This window comes from Cololabis saira, chromosome 6, assembly GCF_033807715.1.
Source record: "Cololabis saira isolate AMF1-May2022 chromosome 6, fColSai1.1, whole genome shotgun sequence".
NCBI lineage: Eukaryota > Metazoa > Chordata > Actinopteri > Beloniformes > Belonidae > Cololabis > Cololabis saira.
Window position 1 is genome coordinate 30,912,432 of NC_084592.1, and position 25,977 is coordinate 30,938,408.

The following is a 25,977-nucleotide window of genomic DNA, read 5'->3' on the forward strand; positions in this document are numbered from 1 at the left end:
TATAGTTAGTGTTGTAAACCTCTAGTTAGCGTTCAGTAAATCTTTAGTTAGTGTTAGTAAACCTTTAGTTAGTGTAAACTCTAGTGTGTTAAAGTCAGTAGTCATAGCTGCAGCTATAGAACAAGACTATAATAGCTTGTCTCAAACAGCTTCGTGGTAGATATGCTGCTATAGGCCTCTGCTGCAGGGGGGCACCGAAATGATCCACTGGGCGGTGCCCCTCACCTTCTGTTCTCCTCTCCCATGTTTTATTAATTATAAGTATCTCATAGCCATCATTGTTGTCCATCGTTCTTGTAGTTTGTTGTGCTGGGGCCTCATTTATAAAGCTTGCTTGCACACAAAACAGGGCTTGAAAGATGCGCAAGCCACCTTCTACGCAAAGGTTGGGATTTAAAAAGAAAAAACTAACCGAAAAATGTGCGTATCTCTACGCCAACCCTGACCCTCCCGTAGGAACATATTTAAGATATGGGGAACTGGCGACGCAGGCCGTGAGGTGGTGAAATGAAGGCAGATTCATGTCATACTGTTAATGTCATCACATATCAGACTTATAATATAATAGCGCTGATCGTGTCCCTCTGTGTTTGAAGCACAGCGTCAGTCAGGACTCTGGTGCTGCTGGTGCTGCAGCCCCGGTGGACACGCCGTGCCGGGCACCTCCTAGTCACCCACCGTGACAACTGGAGAGTGACTGAGGACAAATGACAAATGAGTGCCGGGCCACTCTACGGAGCCCCTAAAGGGACTCAGATTTTTTTTACATATATAATGAGTTTTACGCGCGGGCGTAAACCTAAATTATGGTTCCGCGTTAAAACGACGCCTACGGCGTAGGTGCGCGTCGCCGCGTACCTACGCCGTAGGCTCTGCGTTTGTGTGACGCAGAACCATAAATCAGCCTTGAGCAGCACTGAGGGGAGAGGGGAGGGGAGGAGGGAGGAGGGGGAGCAGGACTGCCGTGCCGTGCCGTCTTTGCATCTGATGATTTGCAATTACAGGCTGAGCCTACCGTTAGTTTTTAAACTGTAAAAAATGGGGGGGACAAAAACATGATTTTGAAAAGTGGGGGGGGCATGTCCCCCCTGTCCCCAGTGGAAATTGCGCCGTGGAAATTGCGCCGTGGCACTCACAGCGTTTAGCGCAGAAATGGCGTGCTGCCACTCACTCGCTTTATTTTATACTATTTATATACTTTTTCTACTTTTACTGTGACCACCAAATAATGTGGTTTTCCTGGCCTCCACCTCATCCACAACATCTCGATCTCAGTCTCCGTGAAATTTTGTGGCACGGTGGCTCGACACGTCTCATTCATCCTGACGCGCAGCAGAAACAGGCTGCAGGAAGCCGCTGCGCATGCTCAGCAGGCTCATTCATATGAAAATACTACTTTGCATTGCCCATTTATGGTATGAAGTGGGCGTGTAGAGGGCGGGATATGAGGCGAATTCACCTGCGCAACCTTCCAGCTGGACTGTGATCTATAAAGCGAACATTGCGTGCAAGTGTGCGTGCACAGGGTTTTATAAATCCAGATTTTTTTTTGCGCATTTTCGGCTTTTGGGTTTACGTGCACTTTTAGTATGTCCTAAACACACTTTTATAAATGAGGCCCTTGGTCTTTAAGGGGACTACGGGAGTTTTTTACCTGCCATTGTTTATTTTATGTTTATGCTCGGGGGTCATGTTCTGGATCTCTGGAAAGCGCCTAGAGACAACTTCTGTTGTAATAGATAAATAAAATTGAATTGAATTGAATTGAATTGAAATTAATTCACTTACTCTCTGATATCTGACATTGAATCTTGTAAATAAAGATACAAGTGTCCAAATAAACCAAATACTGTGTTGGTTTTATTTTCTATTTATTTATTTTTTTTGGTTGGATTACGATTTTAAAGTTAGAGGCTAGGTCAGTGGTCTTTCTTCTTCTACAAAAGGCTCACTTTAGTCCTGCAGTTCCCTCAAGTTGTGAATTTTGCAGGTAGTGATGATGTTGATGGTATACTTAAGATGCAATATCTAAAAGTGTTTCTTACTGTAGACATGGGAAGAAAAACGTTTTAAGAAAAAAGGGACGGTTTTATCAAAGTGGGTATTTGCTTTTTTTATTAAAAAAAAATGCAGATATTTTATTTACAAGGACATGAAAATAGCATAGACCATGTAAATGATTTTTTTAAATCTGTTTTTTTTTTTTAAACAGCTGTTGTGTTATATTGTGTGCTAGTGGATTGGGATTTAGAGGCTACAGTTAAATATTTAACTGTAACCATATACATGTTATGGACTTCCATTGTACCTGAATGGAAATGCTGTCATCATTTCCTCTGCATTTCTACCACTTCAGCATAGTGATTTTTCTTTGAACGTACTCTTGTTGCAATTAAGCAAATAGATAAACAAATGGCACTGAATGTTACAGAAAATAGCAGAGCAAAAGTGGTGTTCAGTCCAGTCTCGGCTTCCCTGGCAGACAGCCTCATACCCAGGAAGCTCACAGGGTTGTCAGTGACTGGAACACTTGTGGCTGCAGAAAAGACATAGAAGCACCAAGTTAGTCTCAGTTTGTTAAAATTAAGCTATAGTACAAGATAATTTAACTTAACTCAGACTCTGAAAACAGAAGAAAATGGGCCTGACTCTATCCAAAGAGGAAAACATCCTTTAATAACCTCTAAGTATCACAAACATTCTTAACGTTTAAATGTCAGGTTGATTTATTAGGGCCGCCTTCTGGCAACTCCACCAGGACAGGAAGTCATTGGTCTTACCAAAAAGCATTCCTCCAGTTCTGCATCACCCATAAAATGAAATTAATTTGTATCCACATAAACAAAAAAACAAAATAATTTGTTTGATTTATAAGCCCTTAAAGGCAGATTTATGTTTATGGGCCAATTATATAATTTCTAAGCAGTGATGGAATACATTCCACTCCACAGCTTTCTGGAATTTGAGCTACTGCATTTCAATTCCAATTTGTTCCCTTTGGCTTTGCGAATTACATATTTAAACATCCAGATCCCCAGGGTTAAAAACACACTCATCTGCCTTTAACTCTTAGCAGGGAGATAGCGCAGAGATTAGTGTAAGGAGTTTAGCTGGGGCAATAGTCAAGGGAGTTTAGCACTCCTTGGACTTCAGTCCTGGGCTTCTAGTTCTAACGGCCTTTGGTATGACGTTGTCAGTCCAGCAATGGATGTGACAGTGTCAGTGTAGAGACTAATGGCACAATAAGCTGCATCAAAAGACATCTACTAATCAGTAGTGTCAAAACATGCCACGTGTCCATTACCCCTTGATTTGTGCAAAACGTATATACAGTATATCGCAAAGAAAAAGCTACCATGAAAAGACCAAAATTTGAAGAAAAAAAAAATAGCGAAATATCTCAAAAACCTTTTCACACTTTCGCAAGGGGGATTTTTAGACATGTCAATAATCTATTGCAAAAGTGCAACTGAAATGCTTTTTGCACAGTTGCACGTTTCTGGCAGCATTGGATGTGACGTAGCAGGTCAATCTAAAGCAATCAAAATCTAGTTCCAAGCCTGTTTTTGGCCGCATTTGTATAATGAAGATGTGCTGTAACAACCGTTTAATCATTATGCATTATTGCATCACATAAGGGCTTTGACTTTTAATGATCGTTTGAATGATCATCCGCTGCCTTCATCATCTGACTATTTTCTCAACAGTGGTAGCCATAATCGCAACAATTTGTTCAAGTCTAAAGATGTTTATATTCATCTTCTTCAAAGTTGAGATCTTCTTTTTTGTCTCACAGTAGAAGGTACAGAGAGTTACAGAGATATGCAGAGAGAACTAACAGGGTTATGCTCATTAGAAGAAAAACACAGTCCAATGGAAACGCCAGCATACAGTCTTTTCAGTCTGTGTAAGCTAAGTGCCCATCATTGTGCCAGGGCATGTTGATAATGACAATTTAAGCTCAAACCAGACTATATACTTGATTAAATGGTAAATGGCTTACACTTATATAGCGCTTTCCAACTGTACTTCTACAGCCGCAAAGGGCTTTACACTGTAATTAGATTAGAAGGTTAAGATAAAATTCTTAATCTCAGCTGTATTTCAAGCCCTTTAATTACAACAGAATGTGATACATGTACTTTAACTTATTAAGAAAATAAATATACAATCAATTTTGTCCATAAAACGTCAGAATTTATTACAGACTCCGAAGGGTCGATCTCAATGATGTTGTTTACTTCCAATTTCCTGTCAGTTTAAAGATTTAAGGCATAGGTGAAAGTTAAACCTGGAATGTTCTGGTTTAACTTAGTCAAAGATGCACAGCTAAGTTAGCCACATGCTAACTGATTATACAGTTTGCCCAGTAAATCTCTGAGGAACTCTGATCTGTTTACCTTCAGGGGTGGGGTTCACACAATCGGACCCTAATGCAGGCTCAGGGAATCCATTGTAGTTGATAAGATAGGAGAAGAAGGACACACAGGCCTTGGCAACCCGAGGTAGTTTAGTGTCTGAGGGATTAACATAGAAAAGGTCAAATCTCTCTGCAAATCCAGTGGCCCACTCCAAGTTGTCCATCAGTGACGTAGCTGTGTAGCCACGGATGTCCACGCCATCAAGTAGGTAAGCTGGAAGAGGAAAATAAATCTTTAAAAGTATAAATACACTGAAATTATTATTTCCTTGGTTTGAATCCCTCACAAATGATTCAACTTTGTATTTCCTTCACTGCCCAGTTTACACTGTATACAGCTGATCCAATGGCAGTGATTCAATACCTTTCAGCACCTGGTTAGAAGTAAACTCTGTGTGTATCATTTAGATCAACAGGTCCTCGCTCGGAGACACCTTTCTTATTGAGGATTGGGGGATTTCCATACTCCTCCTTAATGAAGTTCAGTATTCAGCGCTGAGGATGTGGGATGAGCAAACCAGCCAATGTAGAACTGCACAGAGCTAGAAACACAACAGCTATCAGTGACAAAGGCAAGTGGCTGAACACAAACACACAAGAATTAATCTTTATTAATCTTTATCTTTACATTAAAAAGTGAATAAGAAACAATCCCCCTTGACCCCCCCACTCCCCGTACCCTCCTTCATACAACACACACACACATACAGGTTTATATGGTTTAGACCGACAAAATCCCCAAACAGGTATGTTGGTGGATTACACTGACACACCTTTCCTTTGATCCTAGAGGGATGGAACAAAGGCTAAATCACAGCAAAAAAATTGAAAAAAATTTAGCACACTTTAGCTCTCAGAAATAAGCTTCAGATCCTGAGATATCAGACCTGACTCCATGGTGGTTTGTGCTGACTTTTGAATTGTGGTTTCTGGAGACACAAACTGGTTTATGGCGACTTTAAAGGGACAAGGAAGCCACACCCCCAACACCCCAAAATTAACATAAATACACAACCAGGTATTACACTGCCAGACACTAATATGCATTAGGGGAACACAATCAAACTACGTTATTCAGAGATGGTAAATCATTATCCACTGAAGCATGAAGTCTTTGTTTGTGTATTTGTAATAAAATAAAATACAGTATTAAGCAATTATGGACAGCAGCAACAATCTTGACAGTTGAACTAGGCAATAAAGTTGCTGTAGCAGCACCAAGAAACAAACAAAGACCCGACTGCATGAATAGTAGACAAAAGTGTTCTTTTATTTAGAACATCAGCTCCTTAAACAACTAAGAGCCTAGACCTCCAGCAGGCAAAACATGTGTTCAACAAAAGCCAGCTGGTTAGAACATATGAAACCATACTTTATCAACACTGCAAAAATTAAATCAAACCAGGTAAACAGCCCATACTCACCAGTCAGTTATGCTGGAATAACATTTTGAAGAAATCAAAGTACATGGGACTTTAAAGGTATTGTGACATCATTTTTAACATGCTTTTAACACTATTAAAAGTCTTGGCCAACATCCCTCAAATGTGTCTAAAAGAGTGTAACAAGAAAAACTTCACTCTAGTACTCTTTTCCTGGCTTTTTATTACAGTGTTATTTTGCGCCGTGAAAAATGCTTCCTTTCCCCCCTTTCCTGTCAATCATTGCTCCGCTCCTCCTCCAAACCTCCTCCTCCTCCAGCCATACGCTCACAGCTGCGTCGGAGCGTTAAGCCGAGAGCGATAGGCGAAGCATGCACGGAAAAGCAGGAGGGCGAACCACAGCAAACAATCATAAAAATAAAGGCATGCAAGCAGCACTGTCCCCTTATCTTAAGTCCAGTCAGTGGCCGCGGGTCTTCTTAGCAGTTTTCCTCCGGTGATTAGAACAAAAGAGGCTCTAAACAGCTCCTTGTTAAGCCTCATTTATGGTTCCACGTTAAATCGACGCAGAGCCTACGCCGTAGGGTTCAGCGTATGGTGCGCGTCGCCGCGTAACCTTACGCCGTAGGTTCTGCGTCGGTGTAACGCGGAACCATAAATCAGCCTTTATGGTGCGCTGGAGAGGAGAGGAGACAGGGAGCTGGGTGGAGGGGGCGGTGATTTAGCGGATCGTTACGTAACGATCCGCCACCAAACCACATGCGCCGTTTTTGCATAGTTATGCGGAAAATCCCAGAAAGCACACAATACACTGAATGTTAAAAGTTTGTTGTTTTTTGGGTGTAATTGATGTCAAGACACCCAACAAAACACAAAAAATCAAGAAAAATTTGTTTTTCATGTCACAATCCCTTTAAAACAAAAAAAAGCATCATGCTGATGGATCTTAAGTTTTCTTCTGGCTTCCCTTTTGGTTGTGGTGATTCGGTTTCTCACAAAGTCTCTTATATTCTGCAGTGTTCTTTGTGATAACACAGGGTCTTCTGCCTCCTTGCATTGGGAACATTCAGCTTTGGAGGTCAGTTTTCCTTTGGAAATGTGATTACAAAAATGTCTCATCACAGCAGCAACCTCAGCTTTTGACCACATTTTTTTTGGGAATCTTTTTGCTTCACACTCTTGACCACCATTCTTTCCTGAAAGAAATGCAAAAGGGAATAAGAACATGAGTACCCTTTAAAGGGAAAACGTGAGTCAGGTCCAATTGATGCCCTAGGTTATTGGCGAATAAGGATGGCTTTGGAGCTCTTAAAGGAGCTCGAGGCAAGAATAAGAAATGAGACTCATTAGCGTTACGACGACCGTTGGGGGTACTGCAGCCAACAGTGAAGCCGGCGCGGGAGAACGGGGAGAACGCGCATGCAGCGTCATTTGACGTCACATCCGCAGGACAGCTAGGGAAATTCAGGACCGGAATTTCCCGCGCTGTCCTGCGGATGTGACGTCAAATGACGCTGCATGCGCGTCTCCCGTTCTCCCCGTTCTCCCCTCCCTGCCCCTTCTCAACCTTTCCCCGACCCTGCACCCCAACCTGGGACTTGCTGATTGGGCCGGAGCTTCGGGAGCTGCGTGCTGGCCTGAGGTCCCCACCCCTGGTCATCCCGTTGCTGCTTCCACCTGCCTGCTGTGCTGTTGCCGTCCCTGACCCCCAGTCTGGCCCTCTGCAGAGTTTTTCCTTGCCACTGTTTGGCTTAAGGTTTTTCTCCCACTAGGGGAGTTTTTACCTGCCATTGTTTATGTAATAACTGCTCGGGGGTCATGTTCTGGGTATGGGTCTCTGGAAAGCGTCTAGAGACAACTTTTGTTGTATTAGACGCTATATAAATAAAATTCAAAATTGAAATTGAAATTGAAGCATAAAATCCTCCTGTCCATTAGCCCAGATGCTTCCACCACCATGTAGACACAAAAGCTGCAGACACACAACCCACAACAGCTTCGTCATTCTGGAAATGATGCCACTGATGTTTCCAAGCAAAGCATCTCCTCTTATAGAACTGATGGATAGTTACATCCAGTTATTGCAGTATTTTATTGCATCTGTGTGATATAATCATAAGGACTCCAGGCTTACCACAGTGGCTTCACCACAGACCAGTGTTATAGGAAAAGCTTTCATAACACTTTATACGATGTCCCAAAGTTCATGATAAAAGAGATAAAGAAATGCAGGGGAAAGCCCTCACTCACTGATATGTAAAAGAGGTAGTTACTACAATTTCCCAGCTTGGGATAAATAAAGTATATCTATCTAGTTAATAACTGAATGAAACGTTTGCAATCAAGTGTTCACAATCCAGTAAAATTCCAGTTTTATGTAACATTCAGATATTGGCAGTCATCAGGGCAAGAATATTTCATTGTTAATTTCAGTATGACAAGACAGACACTGTTTGAGAAGCAAAGTTCAAACATGGGTTTTTATTTTTGCCCCTGATGAGTGCAGGTTTGAAACATCAACAACAGTTAAAATCAATTTTTAATTAAATCAAAAGGGAATACAGGTATATTTTCATATAAGAAAAAACTGTCATCATAACTGACCACTTGTGACTGTAGTGCATCTTTCCTTTCTGTTCTCTGGCAGTTCCGATCTAGAAATAAAGGTTTGAGGCCACAAGAAGGAAACCGTTGTACAAAGATTGAAAACACATGTTGACAGTTTGTTTTGCTGACATTTTAGCAGCATAAGGGTCTTTATCGATTTCAGTGGAGCCATCTTAAAACTTTACTGTAAATGGAATACATGGTCGCACTGGTGAGGACATGTAATTTTACATAAAAGAGTGAAATTATATATAATTTCCAATCGTGCAAAAGTTAGTACCCTTGCTGATCTTTTTTTTATTCGTGTAAAAACACAATTAAAAATCATCTGATTGCAGTGGTTCTTATTATTGGACAAATACAACCTCAGATGAACAATAACATCACTGGTTGGAAGTGGGGGGAGTGGAAAGATAAGAAAGATAGGAAAGTGGAAGTGGAGATAAGTAAAGAGTAAGGGAGCGCAGCGTCGTGTGATCTTTGAAATGTTATGAAGGGTGGTAAAAAACAAGCACCTTGTCAATATTTTTGAGACACAAAGGTTACAGAATATGTTTTCCAAGGGGGTCTAAGCAAGCTTTATTTGCACATACAGTGAGATTTTGGGAATAGTCTGCTTTGCTGAACTTGGTAAATTAAAACATGGAAATCCAAACTTAAAAGGAATTAATCAGGAAATGAAAGAAGTGAAATGTATGAACAGTCTCTCAAAAGTGTTTTTTTTCTTTCTGCTGCTACACTGTGTCTAATGATTATTATAAGAAACTATGCCTTTAATTGTTTTGCTCTTTTATGGAGAGAAAATCGACATTTGTGTATGCCTCTAACTTGATTTGTGCATACTACTTGATTTGTCTGTGCGTATTATCGGATTTTGAGCGTAGTACTTGATTAGTGCGTAGCCTATTATTAGATTTGTGCATGCGTAACTTGCTCGAAGCTACGGACAAAACAATAATTACAAATTCAAAAAGCCGGCTACACACACATATTGTTACATACTGTTTTTATGAAATTGTTAAAATTATGAGGGTTTTTTTCTATAAGATTGTACACTGATGGTTGCTCTCAGTGCAGAACCACCTCCTGTTTTATGAGCAGACTGATTAGCTGAGTTCTTCTTTAGGTGAGGACGGTGGAGAGGAACGGATGTTTAAGATTGATGATTCCCATTCTGTTTTTCTCCGGGTTTTGGTTGTCGTAGATCTTTGCTGGGTTGGCATGTCGGATTAGAGATAGACAACAGAAAATATATGGCTGAAAGTGTGACATGTTTAAGTTTCTTTCCCTGCAGTTGACTTCCCAGATAAGGTTCAACAGATAAGGTTCAACATCGGCTCCTACAACGTACAAAACACCTCCCTTTTTCAGTAAAAATATGACTGGATTGATGACAACAGTGAGCATTTCTCTCCTACCTATGTGGTTTTAGAAAAGTGTACCTCCGACTGGAAAACATTGTGCATGATATAATAATGCATTTAAGTACTGGTGGAAAGCTGGATCATCTGGCTTTTCATGTGAGTCAGTTTTCGTATTTAGGTTCCTGTTTTATTTTGAAGTTCTGTCTTGACTTCCCTTGTACCCATCTGCCCATATTGTTTGCACCTGTGTCTCGTCAAGGCTTCAGTGTATATCTTGTCTTTCCTTTGCTCCCTGACTCTGTACTGTGTCTTACCTCCATGTGTCCTGTCAGGGTTTTGGAATTGTGCATGTTTATTTGTAAATCTGGCTAAGCAGCGTTTTTTTTGTATGTGTGTGTTTAATAAATCACGTTTCTGGAAGTTCTGCCTCCTCATCTCCTGTGTCTGGGTCCTACTCAGCCCTCATTGTGACACACCTAAAACAGTCATGTCCCAAACAAAGGGATGAATTATGTAAAAATGACCATTGGGAGAAATGAATTGCTTATAAGGTTCTCCTTTCTCAGCCGATGGTAATTAACTTCTGTCAGGCTTTGTTTGATTTCCCCCGATGAATCCACCATGATTGAATGTGTGAGATCAAGGTATGAAAGTTAGGGACAACTGAATGAAGTTCCGTCAGTTTCAGCACTGTAGCCAGCTTGCTGTCAGCATTGACGAGTTATTACCAACTACGGTTTTAACTGGGACATGGTCGAATAACTTCTCCAACTCAATAAAGCACATGGAGACTGGTTGGGCAAACTCTCATGCCCCCTCAAGTACCCTACTGAGGATGTATAGCTGGTCCACCATCCTTCGGGGACTCTTCGGGGGGGGGGGGGGGGGGGGTTTCTGCGGAAGTATGGGGTGCCAAAGTCCCTTACACAAGCTGTCTGGTCCCTGTATTTCCAGTGTCAGAGTTTGTCAGTTGTAAGTAGGACTCATTTCCTGCGAGGGTTGGACTGGTTAGGGCTACCTTTGTCATTGATTCTTTTCATTACTTTTATGGACAGAATCACTAGGTGGAGCCAAGGGGTGAATTGGATCCGATTTGGCAACCTCAGAATTGGCTCTATGCTTTTTGCAGATGATTTTTGGTTCTGTTGTCTTCATCAAGCCATGACCTGCAACGCTCACTAAAGCGGTTCACAGCCAAATGTGAAGCGACTGGGATGATAATCAGCACCTCTAAATCGGAGACCACAGTCCTCAGTTGAGAAAAAGGTGGAGTGCCCTCTCCGGGCTGGGTATCAGGTGCTGTACCAAGTGGAGGAGCTCAAGTTTCTTGGGGTCTTGCTCACAAGTGAGGGAAGAATGGGGCGGGAGATTGACAGGTAAATCGTTGCGGCATCCAAAGAAATATAGGCTCTCCATCAGTATGTCAACTATGGTCACAAACTGTGGGTAGTGGGTCTGGACACCCCCTAGAGATGAGGGTGAGAAGCTTGAGGCTGCTCCTCCGCATCAAGAGGACCCAGATGAGATGGCTTGGGCATCTGGTGAGGATTCATCTCTGTAGCTGTAAATGTTTATTTTCATTACAGTAAATAAGATAGTGGTTTACGATATAATGATTTTCATAATTCTTATAAAACGTCTCAAAGTCCATAATACAGGAGATAAAGAAAAGCAGTTGAAAAGGGAAAGCCCTCTCTCATTGTTATGTCAGAAGAAAGAGTAAATTAAATGAAACGTATGAGATCAAATGTTCACAGCAGTAATATTTCTATTTAATATTATAGCCAAAGATTGACAGTGGTGATGGTAAGAATATGATTTCCTTGTGACTGCAGTACACCTTGCCTGATTATTGGAACAACATATTTACCTAAGTTTAGGTTTTACCTAAAAAGTCAGTTAGACAACTGTCTGCAGCTCATTCAGAGCTCTGCTGCTCGAGTCCTCACTAAGAACAAAAAAGTGGACCACATCAGTCCAGCTCTGAAGTCTTTACACTGTCTAACCCTAACCCCAACTGTCAGAGGATAGACTTTTGAAGTTCTGATGCTGGTCAATAAAGCTCTGAATGGTCTAGGACCAATACACCAGTGACCTCCTGACCGAGAATAAACCTTCCAGACCCCTCAGGTCATATAGATCTGGAGTCAGAACCAGAGATAGAGAAGCTGCATTCAGCTTACACGCTTCACATATCTGGAACAAACTCCTAGAAAGCCTCAGATCAGCTGAAACAGTTCATTTATGTGCAGGTTAAAGACTCACCTGTTCTTAGCTGCATTTGAATAAAGCTTAAATCTGCAGTCCCGAAACATAATCATATTTAACCAGGGCCGCCGCAAGGGGTGTGCGAACCGTGCGACCGCACGGGGCCTCGCGCCCCAAGGGGCCTCGCGCTATTTTTTATTTTATTTTTTATTTTTTTTTCGTTTTTGTTTTTCGTTTTTTCCCTTATAAATATCAACAGTCACGTTCCATTACAGACCTAAATGTGTACTAGTCTGTGCATATCAATAATTATATGTGCAATGATGCGCGTGTCTGTTGTTCAATACAACTGATCAGACCAAGCGCAGACACAAGCTGCTCTGATGCAGACGGTGGAGTTGGAACAAACTGTCACACAATGTCAAGAGAACGAGACAGATTCAGAAAATTTCCATCAGGGGATGAAAAAAGAAAAAAACTAAAGAAAATGTTTGAGTTTAATGCCTCTCTGAAAGGCTCGTTTGATAAATTTGTTAGAAAAATCACCAATCCGACGCGGGTCTCAAGCAGCCGTGGGGCCCCGCGTCTAGGCAAGTCAAATGATGATGATGCAGGGGAAGGTATCCAGTATTTTGCTAATTGCAGAGTTAAAATTGCGCATATAGACACCGGATCCGACCTGAAAAACCCAAACATTTCTGGGTTTTTGGGTTTTTCGAAAAACCCAAAAATTTTGCCCCCGGCCATTTCGCACAGGGCCTCGCAAATCTCCCAGACGGCTCTGAGTGTGTCTACTTTGTATGAGACAAGTAAACGTTAGATGAACCTCAGATATAGCGCTTTATCACAGTGCCATTATGTATCAATCAAAAATGAAGTTGGACAGAAAAAACATATATAAGCAATACTAAGCACTCCATTACTACTTCCATAGGATTTGAGAGGGTAAGCTGCAGACAAGTGCTGCTAATGATCAGGCCCTGTTGCAATAACTATCAGGAGACGTGAAGGCGTCTGTAGGCAGACATTTTGTAAGTTTGCTGGTCTGAAGCATTCAGGTGTGTGTTAATACAATGCCAAGAGGGAAAGACATAAGCACATTTTCCTGGTAACATACAGTATGTGTTTACACAAAATAATACAGGAAATTAACACATGGATTAAAAGTACCGGGTATTAACTTCGGTGAAGTGCTATATTGCACAATGTAGTTGATGACCCTCTGAAGCTTTAGAGCCGCTAGTGACACAGTGATACAACAGAATGGTACGTTCCTCATGCAGGAGCCCTAGATGCTCATCAGCACTTTTTTCCAATAAGTTTGTTTTTCCTGAGAACCCTCTGAGGGAAGGAAAACAAACAGAGTGGGAAGATAGATAATATAAGAGTAAGACGGTGTGAAATAGAGATAGCAGAGAGAGAGCAGTACCACACAGGATCAATGAAATGCTATAGAAAATCAACACGCTGGAGATGTATCCAGAAATTCACCGAACATGTTTTTTGACGCGGCATTGTGTCTTAAAATGAGGATAAACAAGTTTAACATAGCATGCTAAGTATGGTGGTGTTGGGGTAACCGGCTGCCCTGTTTTGCTGCACCTGATGGACTAAAACATGGAAATCAAGAGAAGTGAAACAGGGAACAGAAGAGCTAAGATGAGTAAAGTCTGCCCTCCACTCACTCTTATAAATCTCCTTCCCCTCTGTGACCAGTGAGAGGCTTTGTACTGTTTTGAAAAACTAGAATGATTTATTTAGTCAGAATAAAAATATAGATACAGATATATTTGGGTTCAGTGAAATTTTCTGCAAAATGACTTCATTATCCTGTAGCATCACCTAGTGAATACAGCCACTGATAAGTCTACAGGCTCTGAATGTTCATTTCACTGGTTTGAAACTGAAATAGTGTGAGTCTTTAAAACTGCATAACATGATCTGCTGCAGGAGCTTAACATACCTTTGAGTTAATATCAAACTTAACCTAAACCTGTAGGAGGCACCCATACTTGTCACATCAATGAGTTGAAATAGCTGCTTTAATGTCTCCAGTAATTGTTTGAAATGACTTTACTCAAGAATAACCTCTAGATGGAGCCAGTATATCGCTTTCATTAGGAAATGAGGCTGCAACTGCAGTTGCAATAACATGTAGTGAAGCGCTTCAACTTTTAATAAATAATAATGTCTTATTACGTAAGACGAGGCTGAAAACTAGAGGAGAATGAAGACAGTATCTCTTTAATCTCCAGAGTTTCTTTAATGAGCTCTGGGGTTTTAAGCTACCATCTTCAATAAAACATTCTCCACACAACCTGGCTTATGGTTCCCACCGAGACCTCTGGCTAAAACCACCACAGCCTGGAGGACCCAAGTCAGTGAGATGCTCCACACAAACAAGGACTGACGACTCGAACACACATCTCCTCTGCTCCCATCTGCAGGGCACCTGCTTCTGTCTCCAGGGTGACCTGCCTTCTCCACACAATGTACACATTAATTCACAGTGGGTGTCTGTTGTGCACACTCTCTCCTGCTTGCTCTTCAACAACTCTGGCCAACAAGGTGTGTGTTCAGTATCTGAAAGCCCTGAGTCTGTCAGGATGGGGTGTGAGTCATGCTGGAAGAAAGCACATTGCCTCACCATTTCGTGAAATGTTTCGAGGTCAGGTTGATTATCTTACATAAAAGGTTGATTGCTTGCTCTTGAACCAGTGCCTGCTGAGCTTGTGTGTTCCTCAGTTTGACATAAGAAACCACCGACCAGTATAAATAAATTGTAAATGAAATATACACAGAGAACATGTGTTGAGAAAACGTGACAACTTTCTATCAGTGATACCCCAATATTCCTGTTTAACTAATTCATTTCATGTTTTCAGTGTGACAATGCAATACAGTGTTTTTTTTTTGGGAAAACTTAATATCAGTAAATAATCACACTAATGAAGCTCACTGATGGTGAAATATATGGGAACTGTTTGAGAACAGACAGGAATAAGCAGAATTAAAGCTGCAAGGAGCGATGAACGGGCCCTCGCACCCTTGTGCACGTTCAGGCTGCAGTGGAAGCGCTTGTATGACTTGCATGTAGATTCTTCAGGCCTGGACATTTAGCGGATGACACCAGCCACGACTCTCTATATCAAACCATTCAAAAGTTATGGAAGAAAGTAGGAACTATCAGATAACGACTAATCAGATGAAGGGGCGGGGCTAATTTGCACCAATTATGTTCAAGGACTCAAAACCATGTCCGATGTCTATCAAATATCAGATGAAGGGGGAGCGCGCTTTTTGGCGTCTAGCATCGCCACGGTAACGCTTTTGAAAGAGAAAAGTAACGCGCGTCGTCGCAGGATGTAGACGCACATTTGGATGTATAACACACCTGGGTGCACGTTACGGTTCAGGCTCTGAAGCGGCTGAAGAAATGGCATAAATTGTGCCAAAATGACGACGATTAATTCAAAATGTTCAAAATGGCCGACTTCCTGTTCGGTTTCGGCCCTGGCGCCAAGGGACTTTTCTTTAAGTCGGGACATGATACAGGTGTGTACCGATTTTCGTGCATGTATGTCAAACCGTATTGTGGGGCTTGAGGCACAACGTTTTTTCTGTCTGAACCAATCAAATGAAGGGTGGGCGCGCTTTTTGGCGTCTAGCGTCGCCACGGTAACGCTTTTGACTGAGAAAAGTAATGTGAGTTGTCGCAGGATGGAGACGCACATTTTTATGTATAACACACCTGGGTGCACGTTACGGTTCGGGCTCTGAAGCGGCTGAAGAAATGGCATAAATTGCCCCAAAATTACACGATTAATTGAAAATGGCCGACTTCCTGTTCGGTTTCGGCCATGGCGCCAAGAGACTTTTCTTTAAGTTGCGACATGATACAGGTGTGTACCGATTTCCGTGCATGTACGTCAAACCGTATTGTGGGGCTTGAGGCACAAAGTTTTCTAGGGGGCGCTATTGAGCCATTTTGCCACGCCCACTAATGCAAACCATGAAATATCAAATTTTTCGCAAGGCCTGGCTTGCGTGCAAAACGTTTAGGGGGGCAAAAAGGCCCTCCTTTCGTCAGAAGAAAGAAAGAATAATAAAAATTCCTACAGATACAATAGGGCCTTCGGACTGTAAGTGCTCGGGCCCTAAATAGATAATAGATGAATGGATGCCAGCCAGGACAATACTCGTTATTTTGCTCAGATTTTCAAATAATCACATAAATGACTACGTCATACATTTTGAAACATTATATTTGAGTATAATGAATGTTGGTGTAAAGAACTGACCCAAACCTTTTTGCTGTGAACTACAGATTGATTGAAAAAAAAAAAAGCTCTAGCTTCCAAATTTCAGAGTTAAAGTTGAAGTCTTTCTGTTATTTTTAATGCAAAATAGTGTCAGGGCACAGTGCACGTTTGTTGCTACTAAACACGCCCGTAGTTGAGGCAGACAGTTTGAAAACAATTGTTTCAGAGTTTCAGAGGTTTTTTTTCCTTTCTCCTGCAAAGATCTACAAGTTCCAGCTCCATTAGCTGCTTACGGCTCATGCAGTTGTGTGTTTGACCCCAGGGTGGGATGGCAGGACATTTTTGCCGCCTCTCTGTTCCCGTATGTTACTCTCTTGCTCCTGTCACTGGTACAGAGGAGACATCGCTTTCACCAGTGGTGCTCCGGTCACTCCGATGATTCTGCAAAGTTTGTTCGCGTGTGCAATCACATACTGATGCAAAGCTGTGCGTCGTCCATTCAGTCTCTGCGAATTTCCAGAGGGGAATGGTAGCGATCAAAATGGAACTGTTTCAATGTGGGGTATGAAATGCACAGGAGCAGTGTGGTGTAACGTTTTCTTTCACTGCAAGTGTGAAACAGTGATCTGGAAAGTTGTTGCAGGGACACAAGGAAGGCTGCACTACATGGCCCATTGCCAGAAGACCTATAGCCAAAAACTTCAATAACATGGCTACAAAAAGAATAATGCCCATGTTAAAAACAAGGTAAAGACACTACAGAAAAGAAAGAAAATAAAATCACTCAGCTTGTGACAGTGGTTGGATAAGTAGAGGCTAGCTTTATCCAGCACCAACCGCTACGACAATACAATCAGTGCCTGGAGACATTAGGGTCCTGCTGTTAGCTGTGGACCTCGCAGACAAGGATAATCACCTCTTTTCCAACTGTTGAACGCTGTAATGTTTTGTCACGCTGGGGAGGCGATATTTTGCCTTTGTGGGATAATTGTAAATGCTCAGCTGGAAAAAGTAGGCTGAATAAAAAGGGGACTTTATACCACCATCTCTCCATTTACTTTCTGCAGGGTTTAGGGTTAGTAACTGTGGGTCAAGGCAAAAACCGTGTCTTAGCTCCTTTAGTTGTTATGGATGTGGATTAATCATGCTTTCTAGGATAATTATTTTTTTGCAATTTTCTTTATGGTTTAGACAAAGAAAGGTTTGTGTTCTTCTTTCATGAAGCCTGTCTTTGTTTTTGAGCGGGAGAACTGTGCGCCACAATCAAAAGTCTGCTCCATTGTTCCAAAATTTGAGCAAAAAGTTCTTCCAAATTTGCTTAATATCTTTTTATCGGGCCCTTCCCCCCTTCCCCCTCTCTGAAATCAAAATTATACAAAACAGTTGTCACATTAATTAAATCTTATCTAAAATTGAACCAAGATGCCATCGTACTCAAGGTGGCATCAAATAAGCTGCAACATTCATGCCGACTCACTCATGCGCCTATTATAACGTCATTTCATTTCATTCCAACAATATATAACAACAGATGCCACTTTAACTGTTTAGCTCATAAATGTTACAGGTTATCTATAACATTCAACATGATATCCTATCCACAAAGAGGCCTAATAAACATGTGGCCCATCTGCTGCTGTGTACAACCTCTGCGTTCTGTGCTGATGCAAAGATGAGACTCAGTGCTCCACTGTTACTTTAATCAAACTCTTGCTGGGCAAGAGTCTCCCCTTTGTGTCGTGAAGGGAGAGTTATTGTGTTTGGAAACTGCTGCATGCCATGTTTTCTCTTTAAATCCTCTGCTGTGTGATTCATGATGGGATAATTACTCTGGTTCAGAGATTTCTCTCACAAAGATAAATTTCTTGTTGGTTGCTCATGTTTTACATCTTCTAATACACAATGAGTGTATTTTAGAGAAAAGTGGGAGGGGAAAGCAGAGATTCAGCATTGAAATATTAGCTCAGGAAAAGATTATAGTTTGAAGACGTTGGAATTGGACCCTAGCAAAATGGAGGAGGTATATTTTCATTTCAGTAACAGCAATGTGACACTTGAAAAATGTTTCCAGTCGAGCTTTCGGACTTGGTACCCTCTGTAACACAGAGCAGGTTGTGCTGAGGGTAATTCTTTTCATTTTCACTTACTCACACTTTTAACTGCTAATCATAAAAAGAAGTCAAGCATCCTCCTTGAATTCTGTGCAACAAAAATAACCATATGACCTACCCACGATTGCACACGATTTAGACCTTGTACCTGTTGTCACTAAGGGGATGATAAATGAATGTACGGTTTAAAAATCTAAATGTGGAAAAAAGAAATACAAGTACACCATCTGTGGAGAGTTAGACTAATGAATGGTTGTTGTGTGGTGTTGTGTCTGCTTCCTGTAGCAACCACACATGTGGAAGTCCAGGTTGATGTTACTTTTATGAGCCTAATTAGTGAAGAGCATGCTCCCTGTTGGTCGTGATTCTATATCAGACCCTTCTCAGTGTTCTCAAGTCCAGTTATGAGTTATTTTGGAGATGTGTGACTTGTAACAGAATTATGAATACAATACTGTGATACAGTGTTCTGAACTAGATGTTAAAGTTTACCTTTTAATCTAAATGAAACATGCAAAAAATACATTAAAGACCATTTTGGATTCTACCTTGTAAGAGAAAACAACTGGTTAGCAGAGCTAATTCTACTACTACTTCTAATCAGGTGGCGTTAGATGTGACCAAGGAGCGAGACCATGACTTAATAAAGAGCCTTTCAGCTCTAATGGCGCATTTGCACTAGTATCTACTCAGCTCGCTTCTACCCGCCACGCATAGGCGCCGGAAGTGGGGGTGCGGCAGGGGCTGCAGCACCCCCTGGAAAAATTGAAATGACAATAAAAGATTATAAATATATAAATATTTGTGGTTGCTGTTTCTGTTCCACAACATTGTAAGCCACATTTGAGATGAAGGCTGAATATATGGGTAATTTTAATTAAAAAAAAGAAAAGTAGCCAGTCACACCCCCCTGGTCTGCGGACCGCTCAGGTGATCAGAACCGCAAATGTTGTTTTTAAACATCCGCATTTTTGCCCACCAATTACAAATGCACAGCCAGCAGCGCTCCTTTCAAAACACAACACAAAGCTCCAAGTCAAGACCAAGATGGATATACGTTCATTTTTTAAACCAAAAGAGAAACAGACACAAAACATTGCCGAAGCTGCTGCCAACAGCTGTTCTACCAGTGACAGTGAGTCGGCGGAGAGCGACTGCACCTGCAGCCACCGCGTCAGCGACCCCCCCAGTGTCTAACACCGGCTCACCTGATGGTGCAGCCGGCCATATGTGCAGCGATGACCCGGGAGGAGGAGGAGACTGCACTGCCGGTAATCCTGCTATTATATTGGTCAAATTATGCTCAAATCATTGTTACGCAACTGTTTTGGGTGAAAAAAAACTTCAAAATTTTCACGCGCCCGTGCAAAGCGCGGCCGCAAGGATGCCTCCCTGTATATAGATTCACCAAATATTTTCAGTCACCAGCCGCCTATGTGACTATGATAATAATTATAGTCATGTTCCTTTTTTACTGTAGATGGTTGGTTCGCTATGTTTTGGTAAAGCTTGTGCGCACTGTCAGCTGTTCTTCATGCAGGGGAGGGGCAAGGGATTTCTTAAGGGAGAACCCCTGCACCCCGCACCCCCTGGCAAAAACGTCTTCCTGCGCGCCTGCCGCCACGGCCCCGTCTTGCGCTTTTGCACTAGGGGCTGAGGCGGGTAGAGCCGCTCCAAGCAGATACTTTTTCTGTAACCATTCTGGCGAGGTTCTAACTGGGCTGAGCCGGGACTATTTCCGACGTCATCACATTACAGGCAGCTGATTGGTCGGGGGGCGGGGCCATCACCACCCTCCACGCCTCTGATTGGTCGGGGGCGGGGCCGTCAGACGTTTGAATCAGGAAGCGGGAGTCAGCGCGAGAGCGACTGGCGGCTCGCGGCGATTTTATTATAAAGCGCAAACGTCTGTTTGGTGATCCAACTCTGAGGTGCAGATGTTCATAAACCTGGTGACTGACGAGAGAATTAAAAAAGGGATGTAGACGGGCTGTTTTACTCTCAGCCGCTCGCGGCTCCAGCTGATTTCTGATCAGCGCCGACATGAACAAAGCGGTTGCGCAATCGAGTACGTCACAGCAGCTTCACCCCAACCCGCCCACTTCTCACCTGGCTGTGGAAAAACAAACGGGGACAGAACGGGTGGAGCCGCAACGAGCCGCGCCGAGCCGTGTCGGGCTGATTAGGTACTAGTGCAAAAGCGCCATTAGACAACTAACACTGAGCACAAAACACTGGAGGCAGTTGTTGAGATTTGTTTAAAACTATTATTTTATCCTTAGTCTGTTCCCGAACCGAATCAGTTGAAACACTATACCTTTCTGAAAGTATTACCATACCTGTCACTTCTCCCGTTTTAGCCGGGAAACTACCATATTTTACCTCTCTTTTCCGCCGTCCTCCCATATTAGTATTTTCCCCTAAATGTCCTGTTTTATAATATAATAATGTTTGAACTGCAAACTGAATTGTCTCTAGCCTCGCGAGAACTGCCACCTGCTGTAGCCTGGGTGGCAGTTCTCGCGAGGTTAGTGGCGACAACGGGAGCAAACTCGGAACAACAAATCAGAGATGGATGGATGTAAGGAGAGAGAAGACATTAATGCCAAAAAAGTGAATACTTTGTGTAAATATCTCTAAAAATGGGAAACCGAATTTACTTTCTTAAAGAGGAGCAGGATGGGGCTCAGTTAAAAGTATAGTCAGTAATGTTGGAGAGCTAGCAGGATTTGAAAGTGGCACCTCCTCTAAGCTTGAAGACAATCATTGTGTATATAAACTGAAAATATTTAAAATAAATAAATGTGCTTTAATTCCCTTTTGTATTTTCATTTAGGCCTTATTATAGTAATTACATACTTAGGACAGTATGTATTAGTGCTTCTTTAAAGGGGACCTATTATGAAAAACAGGTTTTTTCTTGCTTTAACATATATAAAGTGGTCTCCCCTCAGCCTGCCAACTCAGAGAAGGAGGAAAGCAACCAAATTCTGCAGTGTCTGTACAGCCGCCCGGATGAGCCATCCAGTGTGATGTGGCTTCTACGAGCCGTTCAGATTCTGCTCCCGTCGTTACGTAACGAAAATACGATTTGCATAGGTTAGCCTCTGATGCGTGAAACCACGCCCACAACTAACTCCGCCGGCCGGAGCTTCCGCCATTTTTCCGTAGCGGTGTATCGCGTCATTCAGGCAGCCAATCAGCACAGTGCCTCATTATCATAGCCTCCCCGCCCACTCAGAATCCTGCATAGATAATGAAGTTAGAGACTGGGATGCTTAAGACATTCCTCAGAGGCTGAATTTCTAATTTATTTAGCAAAAAAAATCAAAAGCTTGTTTTTAATACATTCAAAGCCTGTTTAAAATAGGTATTAGCTGCCATTATAGGTCCCCTTTAAAGTCACTCCATGTATCTGTACCACATCTGACCACATGGGGGCATAAAGATCTGCCATGCTGATAAAAGAGCACCTGACAATACTGTGCTGATGAGTGGGGACGGTCGGACACATCTTGTAAAACCCCTTTCTCCTAACAGAAGTGCATTTTGTTTTGTCTCACACCAGAAGTGGTATTGCTTCATAGAGTTCCTTTAATGGATCTTTACATAAAATCAATGCACGTGCCAACTGGAATTTGAGCTGACTCACTGTCTTTCAGGTTGTCAATGACTTAATTGTGCTACACTGTGTTAAAAGTACAAATATAGCTACTGTATTTAAATTCCTGTGGTTTGTATACTTGTTCAACCTGAGAAGAGGTTTACACAATAGATACAAGTCAATGCAGGATGTGAAGATGTGAAGACATCTGCCATCCAGACACAAACTACTGAGTTACAAAACTGAAAGCCGTATGTCCACCATCACTACTTCAGGTAAAATCCTCACAGGCTTTAAAGCTTTGGTTTGGATATGGAGTAAATGACAGCTCAGCTAACAGGCTGGTGTGAAGCTTCAAGTCACTTAGAGACCACTACTGCGTTTGGAGTTACATCTCCAGGGGGAACCCTGCTAACCATGTTTGAAATCACCCCATGCTTTTACTGGGATCATTATCACAGATATTGCTTCTGACAGAATCAATTTCCTTGTTTCCAGCTCTTTGGTGCCATATCTGCTAAATGCTGCATTCTTCATTTGCAAATCCCACTTTACAGATCCCTGCGTGAAATAAAGCAGGAATGGAAACTGGAGCAGGAAATTGAAAAGAGGGGCCCTGTTGTGTTGTGGGGACTGCTGTGACTACTGCTATTTCCTTTGAACATGCCAGTGTTGTACAGTCACCAGATGTGTGTGTGTGTGTGTGTGTGTGTGTGTGTGTGTGTGTGTGTGTGTGTGTGTGTGTGTGTGTGTGTGTGTGTGTGTGTGTGTGTGTGTGTGTGTGTGTGTGTGTGTGTGTGTGTGTGTGTGTGTGTGTGTGTCTAACATTCCCCACAGTCTTGAGGGGAAAATTCTGGTCAGACATGGACTACCATATTACCTACAACAGTGCTGCTGCTTCAAAGCTCCATTACACTTTATTGTTGGCGCCCCAACATAGCATGCCATTTGGCATCGTTGGTCCATCTTGGCTCCTTTCTGATACAAGCGGTTGGCTATAGCAGCCGAAAGGACACACAGCAGGCTGCACTAGGCAGCTGGTGCACAGCATGGTGTTTGTCTGTGGTTTACTAAAACCTTAGAGACATTAACCGAGGGCCACATCTGGTTTAGACTCTCTCTTAATTGTAAAACTTCATTTTCAGATGGGAAAAGATGACTTATCACGATCTGGACAGTACAATCGCATCATGACAGCGGGACAGAAAAATGATTTCTTAAAGGAAACATGGCTATATTATGTACTTTTATGAAAAGCTGACAGTATTTCCTGAAGTCTTGATGAAATGTCTCTGACACCCTTTGGTCAAAGTATCACACATATTCAATTAAAAAAAAAAAGAAAAGAAAAAGCACCCTTTCAACATGCTTTTAGTGCCTCGTTTATTGCAGCTGGTTTTAGGGGCGGAACCAAACATTTTATCTGATTCCACCGCTCTTATTTGAGAGATATTTATCTTTTGAAAGTGTAACAGGTGGATGCTGTGAGGTTGGATGAAGGAAAATTGAAAACAATAGAAAAAAACTTTCATAATCCAGAGAGGGAGATTGCTTTGTTGCTGTATAATATTGAGAATAATTCAACAGAAAAATTAGAAACAGAAATGAATTTGTAAAACAGATGGAAACTTTAAAGTGTAGGGGAGCAGGGGGTATGGCTGACATCTCCTGAGATAAACATGAACATACTAGGGGCTTGTGTTTGTTGCCTGGCAACAAAAGATGGAAAAAATGGACAGGCTGGTTGATTCTTTTATGACGTGGGTTTGTGATGTCACTGATTCCTGAAATCTTAAGTCCTCCCTGAATATCATATTTTCAGACTTAAAACTGAGTAACAGGTAGGGATCATTAGGATTTTATTGATACCGATACTGCTCATCGATACTTATCAATACTCGTCTTCATAATTACCGGTATGACATGAAAAGGACACATTTTCTAAGAAAAAAAAAAAAAAACAGCCAACAGAAGAACAGATTTAAAAAGAGGAGAGCGGGAAACAAAGCCACTGGCGATGACTGTAAATGAACATGTACACATGCACTGATGCCTCACAGCAAGAAGATTCCCGGTTCGACTCCCACGCACAGTGGGAGGGGAGTTTTCATGTTCATGTTCTCCTCGTGCTCCCACTGTCCAAAACATGTACTGTACCCATATCCTGGGTCTGAGGGAAGGGCTACCGTATTTGAGAAGAGATGGCAAAAGTGGACATTTTATCTAGAGAAAGCATAAGGATGCAGACCTTTTTTTCTTTCTCTTTTCTTTTTTTTTGATAGATTATTAATGTGCTAACCCACAAGTCTATGTTCATGTTTCTCTACTTTTTATTTTTGTTTGTTTGTTTTTTGCATTTGTTTTTGCTTTTTTATTTCAGATTGCTTATTCTATTGCACAGTGAATATACAGATGATCTTTGTAATCTGGTAAAAATGTGCAGTTGTAATAACCTGAAAATCCAATAAAGACAAAGTGACAAAAAAAACAAAACATGTACTGTAGGTTAGGTTGATTGACAATCCTGAACTGCTTGTGTGTGAGCGGGTACGGTTGTTTGTATATATATATATATATATATATATATATATATATACATATATATATATATATATATATATATATATATATATACATATATATAATGTGGCCATGCGATAGACTGGCGACCTGTCCAGGTGCAGCTCTGCCTTTTGCTTGTGATGAGCAGGGATGGGCTCCGGCAGACCCCCATGACCCTGTACAGGATTTAGCAGGTATAGAAAATGGGTGGATGGAATACTTTACTTGATATTGCCTAATGAAAATCAAACATGACTTTTAACTGTAGTTCAACAGAATGATTTTTAAATAATTAAAAACAAAATTATAAGCCAATTAAATGGCCTGGACAGAAATGATGGGATCCTCCACTTTATATTTTGTTGTAAAAGCTTTTCAGGCATCACTGCAGGCAAGCTATTTCTGTAACTCTCAATAGGCACTGGCATACTGGCATTCTGTGACATTTTGTCACGATGTCAGGGAATGTAGGACCCAAATGCAGGAGACTGAGGCGGCAAATCAAACACAAAAGTATATTTTATTAAAACTAAAAAAATAGGGTCAAGCAAAAAGTCCAAACTAAACACAACAAACCATAATGGGGGAACAAATAGTCCAGTAGGGACACAGGAAGAAGCAATACGGACCAGCATGGAGGAAGAGAAAGACAAGACAAGATATACAAACAAGGGCTGAGGAGACACAGGTGTAAACACTCAGGGCAGATGAACAAAGGAAAGGACTAAAAACCGTGACATATTTACGCCTCCCTCTTGTGTTAGGGTCGGCACCGACCCATTTTAGTTTTTAAATGCATAAAACAATCACTTAAAATGTGTTTATTGAATCAAGGCTTTTTGGCTTTGTCAGGAATCCTGATTTCAACTAAATGAAACTTTTTTTTCTAGTACATTATAAAATGATCTGGTGGAAATTATGTAGTTTGTGGTGTTAAGGTCGGTTTTGACCCGGTGATAAAAATAAGATTATAAAGCAATAATTAGAGTTCACATTGAAATCATAAGTGCAGTGTCAGCCAACACACTGACAGTCACCTCCTCTCCCATTCATGTGAACTTCAGGGGATGATCATTGGTCCACTATAGGTGCAAAAAAACAAAACAAACTGTCCGTACATGTAAGGCCCCGTTTACACGTAGCCGGGTATTTACAAAAACGGAGGCGTTTTCATGCGTTTTGGCCGTTCGTTTACACGGAAACGGAGGTCAAAGTCACCAAAAACGATCATTTCTGAAAACTCCGGCCAAAGTGGAGATTTTCAAAAACTCCGTTTTCCCGTTTGCGTCTAAACGGAGGAAAACGGAGGAAAACGGAGATTTAAGCTTCAGAACGTCACATTATGCACCAGAAACTCACCAGCGTCATGTGTGCGACCTGTGTTTACAATTAGTTTGGCCACCGTCAATATTTTCTTGTATTTTACCTGTTTAATATTCTAAAGTCACACTTAAAAG